This window comes from Alligator mississippiensis, chromosome 1, assembly GCF_030867095.1.
Source record: "Alligator mississippiensis isolate rAllMis1 chromosome 1, rAllMis1, whole genome shotgun sequence".
Taxonomy (NCBI): domain Eukaryota; kingdom Metazoa; phylum Chordata; order Crocodylia; family Alligatoridae; genus Alligator; species Alligator mississippiensis.
This window is the reverse complement of record NC_081824.1, coordinates 449,156,693-449,168,783: the sequence shown is the minus strand read 5'-3', so window position 1 is coordinate 449,168,783 and position 12,091 is coordinate 449,156,693.

The following is a 12,091-nucleotide window of genomic DNA, read 5'->3' as shown; positions in this document are numbered from 1 at the left end:
AACGTGAAGGTCTTACAACAAGTGACACAGCAGTAATGATTCTGCTCCCTGTGCACATGTTGGTTCTTCATGAGCTCTGAGCTGCAGACCACGATCTTTCCCCTTTTGGTGAAGCAATGGGGAGCTGTCCAGAATGGATCTGGCAGTGAGCAGCCGGGGTCGGGAGGCAGGTGAAGCTCTTCCCACACATAGTGCATACGTGGGGCTTCTCTCCAGCATGCCTTATCTTATGCAGAGCCAGGAGTGAGAGCCAGCTAAAGCTTTTCCTGCGCTGAGGGCAGGGGTGGGCTCTCCCCCTGGGCTTGGTAGTGAGCTCCGGTTTCCCTCCAAGGCCACCCCACTGCCTTGCTTTACATGCAGTCTCTCTCTTTGGTGGACCTTTTCTTTACGCCTCTTCAGGTCTCTCAGCACCAGAAAATCTTCCCTGAACCCAGGTCCTTTTCTGGCTTCTTTCCCTTCTTAATTCTCACAAGCAACTGGAGATGGGACCTGATTCATTGCTACATTCTCCTTTCACTTTGGGGGTCTCTCCTGGCCCTTGTGCCGTTGGTGCTTCACAGGGCTCAGGGAGTCCATCTCACCCAAACACCCTTGGGAAGCCCACGGTGGCTCCAGATTTGCAGGCCCTTCCTTAGGAGGCATCTCCTCAGCTCTGCTCAGCAGCCAGCTACCTCCTACATGGGGAAGAGAAAATCCAGATTAGTCCCCACCCTGCTGCCAAGGGACACATACAGCTATTCCTTCTGCTGGGATGGGCCTATGGGGAGGACTGGACTTGGCACTTGTCTATCCTCAACTCAACAAGTTCTTCCTACCATGACCCCAAGTGCTGGGGATGTGGCAGTGCCAGGTCCCTGTGCCAGCCTTACCCAGAGAGCAGGTCCGTGCTGGGCGGGGCTGCGGGCTGGGAGTGAGGGGCGCTGCCCGGCTGGGCAGGGGCAGGGGCTGCGGGGTGGGTTGGGGAAACTGAGGCTGGAACCGGGGCAGAAGCGCTGGTGGGGGCACAGGGGGCTCCTGCGCGGGGCTCTTCCCGGGAGCAGGTGCAGGGGCGGGGGGCTCGGGGCAAACAGGCAGGGCCCGGAGGCATCTGGCAGCACTGGAGGTGCGGGGGGGGAATGGAGAAACTGAGGCAGGGCCGGGGGTGGCCGGGGGTCTCCAGCTCTTGGAGCAGCCCTGCCCCAGGGGTCCTGCAGCGGTTACTGCTGTGGTCAGAGATTGGGGTAATGATCAGGGATGGGGAAATCGAACCGGAAGCCGGGGAAATGTTCAAGTCCCCGGCGCTCTGCTCATTCCCCCAGCTCTTCCTGTGGGTGCAGGACCCTGGAAATGATTAGGGAGCTGAGGGAAGCGATCAGACAGCTTGGGACTCTCATCATGCGCGTGGTTCTTCTCTGGACTTTCTGAAGCTTCTCCACGTCGTTTTTGAACTGTGGATCCCAAAAGTGGGCGCAGTACTCCAGCTGCGGCCTCACCAAGGCCGAGTACAAGGGGAGAATGATGTCCCAGGATTTACTTGAGGATCGCTTCTCGGCCTCTTGAAGGCTCAGATCAAGTGTAGTACGTCACCTTGAAGTGGGACGCCAGCAACCACTTCGTGCCTAGCGGGAGCCTCACGCGCTTCGCGGACTGGCGCTTCCTCCACCGCGCCCGCCTCAACTGCCTGCCTCTCAACGGGGCCGTCCGCTTCGGCCACCGGGACAAGAGGTGCCAGCGGTGCGGCTACGCGGCCGAGACCCTCCCCCACGTGCTGTGCAGCTGCAAGCCGCACGCCAGGTCCTGGCAGCTCCGCCACAACGCTGTCCAGGACCGGCTGGTGAGGGCCATCCCGGCCGCCGCGGGGCAGGTCTCCGTCAACCGCACCGTCCCGGGCTGCGAGAGCCAGATGCGCCCCGACATCGTGATTACCAACGAGGAGGCCAAGAAGATCACCATCGTGGACGTCACCATCCCGTTCAAGAACCGGCGCCAAGCCTTCACCGACGCCCGGGCTCACAAGCGGGAGAAGTACGCCCCGCTGGCCGACACCTTGAGGGGCCATGGCTACGACATCACGGTCGACGCGCTCATCGTGGGGACGCTCGGAGCCTGGGACCCCAGTAACGAGAGCGTCCTGCGTGCCTGCCGCGTCTCCCGCCGCTACGCCAAGCTGATGCGCTGCCTCATGGTGTCCGACACCATCCGGTGGTCCCGCGACATTTACGTGGAGCACATCACGGGCCACCGCCAGTACACGGACCCCACCAGGAGAACAGCCGCCGGACCGGACCTAGAGGGGACCGTCTGAACCGCCCCCCTCTGCAACAGACGGACCTTCGCTTCAAGACGACTCACCAACAACGGACAACGACCCAGCGCCACCCGAAGAGGACCCCCGCGATAGACTATATCTAGACTGAGATACTTCATCTTTGGACCGCTTCTTCCACCATTGCGGACCATTGTCACGGGTATGTGTGTTTCTATCCTCTTTTTCTCTCAGCGTCGCGAAACCCCCCCCTCCCTCCCCTTCCCCACTCCCCTCTCCCCTTACCCCCGGGCTTAGTTGGCTAACTTTGTATCGCATGTAACCTAGTTGCGTTCCCAACCTCACCCCCATCCTTTTATTGTTAGTCCCTCGCCCAGGCGTTCTGTATTTCCCTATCGGCTTTGTCATCTTTTTTTTTTGGATTTACCATCCTTACCATCTACTAATAAAAGTCAATCTGTTCTTATCCATTTGAGAGCTGATACGGTCCTGATGTGGGGCCTCTAGAAGGCCATGAGCGGAGCATCGGAGCAGACGGAGGGGACAGTGGTACGGAGAGAGATGGCAGTTACGAAGGTGCGGCCCGATATGCAGATTGGTATGCAGATGATGGTGGAGAAGAGAGCTGAGGCGGAGAGAGTCCGGGAGCAGAGGTGGCGATTGGCGAATCACATCGGCGGAAGGGCTGACGACGACGGAGTTGGTGAGCGAATGGTGGAGGAGGAGGAGGAGGAAGGGTGGACCCGTGTGCAGCGGAAAGGGAAGGCCCAAGTGGGAGCGGGCGGCGGGGGCAGAAAACCCCCGAAGAAAGAGGAGGAGCATCGTTGGTGGCAGGAAGTTGTCAGGAGACACCGGGCCGGCCAGAGAAGGAGGCGGAGCCTGAAGAGGAAGAAAATGGAGGCCAGGGGACAAAATGGAGGGTGAAGATAACCCTCAACCCGGAGGGCTATAAGGGAAACAAGACGCTGAGGCGTGGAGACTTTACGGCTGAGGTTCTTTTGAAGACTCTCAAAGTTAATCCGAGAGACTTGCACTGCGTGGTGGCCTTTGATAACAGGAAGGTCTGGAATGTGACTTTTGAAACTGGGAAAAGTTACGCTGCATTTTGGAAGGCGCACGAGGAGGCTTTGAACAGAAGGGAGCTGGAGGGTTTGGTGTTTGACATGGGGCGGACAGCACAAGAGAGAGTGCTGTACATCAAGATGTTTACAGACATGGCGCAGAAGGATGACGTGAGAAGATGGTTGGAGCAGAGGGTGGAACGAGTGACGTTTGCAGAAAAAGAATGTGATCGCTGGGGGTTTGGACGGAGGCATGGAGGGTGAAAGTGGTGCTCCATGAGGTGGTGGGGAGCCCCGGGGCGGTTAAGCACTTAACTTCTGCAGTGCAAGTTGGGCCGTGTAGGGGATACGTGGTCTATCACGACCAGCCCAAGCTGTGCAATCAGTGCGGGCAAGAGGGGCACCTGGCGGCGTTCTGCCGGCTCACCGTGTGTTATCGCTGCAAGGGGCTGGGGCACACAGCTCAATTCTGTAAGGAGAGCTTTGTGTGTCAGGGTTGCGGGCAGGAGGGGCACATACAGCAGACGTGCCCCTCGTCCTACGCAAATCGAGTGCGGATGGCGGGGAGTCGTGAGGAGCCGGGGGGGGAGGCGAGAAAAATGGAGGAGGCGGAACAGATGGCTATGCCACAAGAGGGAGGAGAGATGTTTGTGGAAGAAACGCAGGTGGAGGAAAGACCTGAGGAGGAGGAGGGTAATGAGGGGATTGAAGAGGCAGCCAAGGGGCTGGTGGAGGAGGAGGGTTTGGAAATGCAGACACAGAAGGGAGAGGAGGAAGAGGGGGGGGATGCGGTATTGCACCATTTGATGGGTATGGTGGCGGAGTTGGAAATGGTGCAAAGAAAGGGACAGACGACGGGTCCCATACAAGAGAAGGGGTGGGCAGAGCAACTGGAGGAGATGGAGGCAATCGAACAAGGGCGAGAAGGGAGTCTCAAGAAAAGGAAGAAACCCGGCGGGGAGGAAAAGGGGATGAAGAAGCTGGGGATGCAAACTGAAGGTGGAAGGGAAGAAGGGAAAGGGAAGAAGAAAGAGAAGAGGGAGGGGGAAGGGGAAAGGAAGGAAAGTTTGGGAATTTTGAACCCAAGATTGGTGGAGGGGCTGTTGAAAACACCTGGGAAATGGAGGAAAGGGGTAGAGTCCTCACCGGAGGCATCGGAGACTGGGAGTGGGGAAGAGGTGTGAGGGGGAATTTTATCGCTGTTGCTTACCATGGAAGGGGCATTTGTATTTGTTCTGATGTATGTTATGCTATGTTATGTTAAGTGTTGATATTTAAGAGAGAACGGAAACGCTTTTGTGGTTTGAATCTGTAACAAAAGGGAGAAGCTTTTCTGTTTGGTTTTGTTTTGTACGGGAAAGTTTTGTTATGTTATGGCGTGAATGTTGTTATTTAGAGCTCTGAACCGGAAAAGAGAGAAATTTTGGTGGTGGTGGTGAACGAGGTATGATTTTAATAAAAAGAAAAAAAAAAAATCTATGGATGCAAGCCAGCATTTTGCTCGCTTTACCAGCCGCAGCATCGCTCTGAAGGCTCGTGTTCATCTTGTGGTCAATCGTGACCCCCAATTCCCTTTCATCCGTGGTGCTAGCCAGGGTAGCACTGCCATAGCCAGGGTAGCACTGCATTTTTTGGTGTTAAACACCATCAAGTTCTCATCCTCCCATTTCATGAGCCTCTCAAGATCTGCCTGGATCACCCTCCTGTCCTCAGGTGTGGATGCTTTACCCCAGAGTTTGGTGTCATCGGCGAACTTGGCTAGCCCACTGCTGACACCAATGTCAACATCATTGATGAAGATATTAAAAAGTAAAGGCCCTAGGACAGAGCCTTGAGGGACCCCACTGGCCACAGCGCACCAAGACGATCGACTTCCATCAACCACCACCCTCTGGATCATGCCACGGAGCCAATCCCCAGCCAGCGGATTGTGGTGGACCCGAGGCCGCAGTTAGCCAGTTTTGCAAGAGATGATCATAGGATACGAATGAGAAGGCTTTCTTGAAGTCAAGACGTATGACATCAATCTCTTCTCCCTTGTCCAGGTGATAGGTCACCTGGTTGTAAAAGGAAATGAGATTGGTCAAACAAGACCTACCTGCAACAAACCCGTGCTGGGTATCCCTCAGGATATTGCCTTCAGCTAGTTTGTTAAGGATGGCTTCCTTGATAATCTTTTCCAAGACATTCCCCAGGATAGAGGTCAAGCTGATGGGTCTGTAGTTTGCCGGATTCACTTTCCTCCCTTTCTTGAAGATAGGCACCACGTTGGCCTTCTTCCAATCTTTGGGCACTTCACCTGAGCGCCAGGAGCTTTCGAAGATCCGTGCCAGGGCCTGCTATGATGCCTGCCAGTTCTTTAAGTACCCTGAGGTGTAAACCATCAGGGCCAGCTGATTTGAAGGTATCCAGCCTGTCAAGGTGTTCCTTCACAAGGTCATCTTTGATGGAGGGTAAGGAATCTCCCTCACCTGGGCCTCCCTGTCCCGCAGTGGGCAGGGGCGTCCCCTGGGACTGGTGAAAAATTGATGCAAAGTACCCATTTAGCAAGTTTGCTTTTTCCTGGGCATCGCTTGTCAGTTGTCCCATCTGGTTTAGCAGGGGTCTGATGTTGCCCTTGCTTTTCCTCCAGCTCCCCCCATATCTAAAAAAGGACTTTTTATTGTCCTTGATATTTGTAGCTGGCCGGAGTTCTGTCGCAGCCTTGGCTTTCCTGGTTTGCTCTCTGCAGGTCCAGACCAGAGCAGAGTATTCCTCCTTGGTGACGGTTTCAGTCCTCCATCCTTTGTAGGTCTTCCTTTTAAGACGCAGGAGGTCTGCTACTTCCCTGGACAGCCAAGGGGCTGCTGTGCCCTTTTGCTGCTTTTCCTCCAAGATGGGATGGACTTTGCTTGTGCATCCAGGATTGCTCCCTTGAGGAGCAACCACTTGTCCTGAACTCCTCTCCCCTTTGGGTTGTGGCCCATTAGGGCCTCCCTGACAAGCCTCCTGAGCTTGTCAAAGAGCTTTCCTGAAGTCGAAGACTTCTATATTACGGACTGACTTGCCAGCTTTTTGGCGGATGGTGAAGGCGATCAGCTCGTGGTCACTGTCACCCAGCTTCCCTTCGATCACTAGGTCGCTGATTAGGTCGTCCCTGGTTGCTAGAACCGGATCGAGCAGTGCTTTACCTCTTGTCGGCCCATAGATTTCCTGTGTCAGAGGTTTGGACCTGTTGCAAAGCTCCAGCGGAGCAAGGGCCTTGGTGCGGCCGGCCTTGGGGCCCTTGACCACCTTGGTCCAACCCCTGGGCTGGACAGTAAGGGAGGTCCCCGAGTCCTCCCTTCTTCTGGAGGGAGGCCATGGTCTGCCCTGTGTCTCCCGGGGGAGACGGGCCTGGCAGTAGCAGCCGATCTCCTGTTCGCAGTTCCTGATGGTGCACAGTCTCTGGACCGTGGTCTGGAGCTCCTCCAGCTGGCGCACCAGAGACCCCAGTAGGGAGCAGACCCCACAAGGGGAGGTGGCCATGCTCCTGGGCCCCAGAGCCTGAAAAAGCACAGGCAGCCCCCGCAGCTGAGAGCCAGGGGCTCCATCCGTGTGGATCCCGGGACCACGGGTCCGTCTGGGTGCAGGCCTCTGAGGTGCCAGAGGCAGGGCGCAGACCCCGAGGGGACCCTCAGGGTGTGGTGCGTGCCCATCCGCATCATGCCACTGGTAGGCTGGCTGCAGCAGGGACTGTCTACTCTGGGGGGCTCACGGGCAGGGCCTCGGACCCTCCCACGCACCCTCCTGTGCAAACTCCCGCACTAACTCGTGCCGCGGCCAGGAGCATGCCTGCTTGCGTGGCCTGTTCGCGAGGCTCTGGTCACGCAGCTCCCTGGGGGGCTGGGGCCAAGTAAGAGCCGGGGGCGAGACCCTCCTTGACCCACTCAGCCCGCTCCCAGCTGACTAGATCCCTCCCTCCACGGGCCCCTGCGTACCTGGGACAGGCCGGGGCTCATCGGGGGTCCGGGAGTTGCTGCTGGGGCCCCTAGGCTCATGGGGGCACAGTGGGCTTGCACCCGCATGTGTCACACTGGAGCTGGGACTCTTGTACAAACAGGCTGAAGCTGAGAAGAAGGGTTGTAACCATCAGAGCAGGAGGCTCTGGAGCAGGTTCCCCGTGGGAGGGAACAACTCGTTTGCAGAAGCAGATTGACAGATTTGAGCATGCGATGATATGGTGGGATTGCCTGTGCTGGCAAGGGTATGGGAAGGAGCCAGGAGGTCCCGTCCAGTCCCTCGGTCCCTTGTCCTCCCCATTCATTCCTCTGGAAAGCCACGGGGACAACACATCAGTTACACCCAGAAGAGGCCACTGGCTGTCACCGTGTCATACAAACCCGTGCGATGCCCAGAGTGCAGCTGCCTCTATTGAACAGGAGAAAACCAGTTCAGGTGGGCATCGCTGTAGGAACTAGGGTGATGTACTGGTCAGCAGGGCAGTCATCGTGGGGAGGGGAGAGCATGGAGAAGGCAGGATGCTGCTAGGTCTGTTTTGGGGTGTCAGTTCCAGGGATTTGACTGAGGCGACTCAATCTGCCCCAAGAAGATTTCTGGAGGCAGGGGAGTGAATATTAGGCGCAGGCAGAAATTACATTTTTTGCCCTATCTAAAAGTGCCCCTGCAAGCGCTCTATAGCTGTGAGCAAGCACAAGTGCACAGCTGCAGAGCACATTGAAAAGGACCTAATCCTGTGCCAAGCTGAACCCTCATTGTAGGAGTGTTTGGCTGAAGACACCGCAAAGTGGAGCACCTTCATTAATGTCTGTATTCGCCAGGGGTGGGCTAAAGCAGCTCAGCTGTGGTCGCAGCTCTGTCTTCATAATGGGGGGAGGAGGGAGAGATTGGAGGGAGCTTGTCTGGGGTTTTTTCAGCCAGCATTGGAGGGTGGGGTTGGTAGACCGGAGCCCCCTGAGGTCTCTGTTCCAGGGCTTTGACTGAGGCCATTCGATCTGCCCCTGGGGAAGGTTTCTGGAGGCAGGATAGTGACTATTATTATGGGCATGCACATCAGGAGAAAATCTTATTGGCGGGAGCTGGGGAGGTGCAGGACACTGCAGAATGCGTTGCCTGGCCCCCATGCCTCCCTCCTGCACGACCATAGTGGGGCCGGTCGGTGTGCACCGGGTTTGTACGCAGCAGAGGAGCGCTCAGAGGGGCTGCTGGGCTCAGCACTGTGGTGGCGGGGCATGGCGGTGGTGTGACAGGAGCCACATTTGTGGGGGCTAAGCTCTGTTCGCCCTGGCCTTCTGCCACCCGTGATGATGGAAAAGGGCTCTACTGGCTGCCTCAGAGACAGCAATGGAGTTAAGCCTCCCTCTCCATTTGCCTTAAATGTGTTAAATGTGCAGCTCCCTCCAGGTGCCCCGAGGGAAGAGGACTAGGTCTGGAAGTCCCCTCCTGCTGAGGGTAGGACAGGTGCCATGTCTGTTGCAGTAATTCTCTCTGCACCCTTGGGGCCTGGGGGTCCATCTGGGTCCTGGAGATCAAGCCACCTGGGACATGGATAGTGCCTGGGATCCCACAGGGACCCTTTTGTCTACCTGCAGGCTAAGAAATGGCTTCTAAAAAACATCCCAGAGCCTTATAGAGGATTTTACTGCTAAGGGAAGACCTGTTGGGTATGGACTGAGCTGGAAACGCATTGGAGCAGGTGAAGTCATGTCACAGGAGAGGAGTGATCCCCAGGACCTTGCAGAGCTTTTTGCTGTGGAGAGGGATGGAGGGGGGGATTTGTGTTACAGGCTGGGTCTGGAAGAAATGTGTCCCTGGAAGCTGCTAAAGTCGCGTCACAGGAGAGGGGAGATTCTCTCTGACTTTCCTCGGTTCCCCCAAGTTGCTTGTTGTGCTAACATCTTACTTCCTCTGCTGCCCCTTTACCAGTCTTTGGTTATTGCTGGAGAGGAGGCCCCTGAAGCTGCAGCCAGTGAACTGGAGGCAGATTTGCATGAAAGGGCTTTTCTTCTGCCCCAGGGGGCTTGAGGGATGCTTTTCTGATCCCAGCCACAGACAGGGAAGTGCAGCTGGTCTGGATTCCCATCATGGCCTGGGTTTCCCTCCTCCTTGTGCTGCTCACATACTGCGCAGGTACTTGGAAGGGGATGAAAAACCACACCGTGGCTTTCTGAATCTATTGATTCTCTGTAAGTCATTCATTTGAGATCAATTTCTCTCTTTCTTAAAGTTTCCCTGTCGCAGCCTATGCTGACCCAGCCACCCTCTGAGTCTGTGTCCCTGGGAAACACTGTCAGTCTGTCCTGCACACTGAGCAGGCAGTACAGTAACTACTAGGTTGCTTGGTCCCAACAAAGGTCGAGCCAGGCCCCACGATTTCTCTGGCACAGCAAAGGGATCAAAGGGGATGGAGTCCCAGATGGATTCACCGTTTCAAACTCCAGTGCCATTTGCTCTCTGACCATCACCAACGTCCAAGCTGTGATGAAGCCACTTCCTGGTGTGGTGCAAGGTATAAGAGTGGTGATGTTTACACGTAGAGCAGCATGACACAGTCAGATGGGAAGCGAGACAAAAACCTCCCCTGTGCTCTTTGGGGCTCTGCACAGCTGGCACTATTGCTCCATGCAGAGCTTCGAGTGTCAAGAAACTTGCTGCTAGTTGGAGCCTGTAATTTCAGCTTCTCATCTAACGGGGCCCTCTTAAATTCATACAGTATGAGGGTGGGAAGGGACTTCAGGAGGTCACTTAGTCCAGCCCCCTGCTCCAAGCAGGACTATCTCCAACTACATCATACCAGCCAAGGCTTTGTCTGCCCAGGTCTTCAAAACCTCCAAGGATGGAGATTCTTGCCCTGCTCTGCCACCAGATCCTTTGGCAAGGGGCAAAGCAGCTTTAGAGCGCTCCTTCTTGGAAGCTCCTTGAACTGAGTTGTGGATCCCTGTTCATCACCTTCTGTCTTCCTTTGCCAAAGTCTAAAGGGTCAAAAATATGTTTCCCCAGCTGGAATAGCCTTAGGCTGCATAAAACTTAGCTCAGGTAAAAGTGTCTGCAAATAGTGTCGTTAGAGCCATGGAGTTGGCAAGATCTTCTCCGCTCCAATTCCTGGTGATGTGTGCTCTGCTGTGCAAAAGGAGTCCCTTTCTGTAGACCAGGAGCTGAGTCCACAGGCCTGTTAATGATAAAGGGAAATCCCAGCTCTAGATTAACAGCTATCAAAGAGTCATCCCTAATCACCTTCCAGCCCATTTGGACCCTGCCTCTGTCCCACAGTTCTGCTCAGAGGTCAGAAAAGGGAAGAGACAGCTTGTTTGGAAATGACTATCTGTGTCCTCCCCTTCCTAATGAGGTTCAGTTTTATATTGATGTAGTCACCAATAATCTCTTCCCTGTTGTTCTGTATTTGTCCATAAGTGGCAATATTAGCCCATCCTATTGCATGCATCTTCTGCTGCTGTGTTTTTCCCAGTATCTGTCTGATGAATAGAGACTGACTGGATACTCTGCCCTTACAGAGTAGTCGCAAAATTGTCAGGCAGGGCAATTTTGTCCTGTTCACGGGGCGCGATGGATCACGAATGGGTTTACTTTTTCCAGGTTTCTCCATTCCCACACAGAAAACAAATGACATGCCCCCCTCCTCCTCCCTTTGCTGTTCTGGGGTGTATAGTTGTGAAGGCTAAGATGAAAAACAAAGGCCAATTCCCCAGTGATCAGAGCAAACGACACCTTGGTTTATCCAATTTGATGGGCCATTTCAAGTCCTGTTCCTTCCAAGATAGCATTTCCCCAGTTCCTTCTTGTACCATCCTGTCTTTCATACTGTGACCCCTGTAAAGGACTGGGGCATGTCTGACCTCTGGGATCACGCTGGGGTCTGAGATGGAGCTTTGACTGGGATTTAGTCCAACCAGGGATTGGTCTGAGCTCGGCCCCTTCGTTATTGTATTCGTTTATTAGATGTAGATGGCTCCCTTCCCAACAACGGCTCAGGGAGGCAAAATACAAGCGAGAAGCCTCCCCTGTGCCCCGCAGAGCTGTGCGTGGCTGCGACCTGTGCTCCCTGTAGAGCGTCGAGTGCCGGCAAACCAGGTGCTGGCCGGTCCCTGGAACTGCAGCTGCTCCCCCCAGCAACGGTCGGGTCTTGTCCCGCTGTGTCGTTACATCCTTTGGTGAGGGACAAAGCAACTTTTCAGAGTTTCCCTAGCAACAGCTCTCTGCCCTGGGCTGCGGACACCTGTTCATCCCTTTCCTGTGTGGCTTGCCAAGGTTGGGTGCACCTGAGTTCACCCAGAGTTCAGAAGCCCAGGGTGACTTGGAGTCACAGACACGGGCATCTCAGGTAAAGCAGTAATCTTCACTAGGTGTCACATCAATCTGGACTTTGGCTCCCCTTGGATCCCCTGGGATGTGCGCACCCTTCTCTGGAGAGCTGTCTGTGGAGAAGGAGCTGTATCTCCCAGACCCATTGATGAGGACAGAAAATGAGAGCAATAGATTCATGGGTACATGGAGCGTTACCGCAGATCAGACGTGCTGCCATCCGGACTCATCTCTGAGCCAATTCTCTGTTCACAATTTACTTAGAGGGAGGGAACAATGAGTGGGGTAGGGCACCGCAGGATGCAGGACTGACAAATAGTTTCTTAGCCAAGAGAAACACCGGCTGAAATGCCCTCGGCGAGAGGATTTTGTCGTGGTAGAGAGCAGGCTTTGTTGGGCCATGGTTGGGGGTCTTGCGTGAGGGTTATGGACAAAGGCACAGGAGAGCAGCAGGTGGCTTTAGACTGCGAGTAGTCTTTATGCCAGT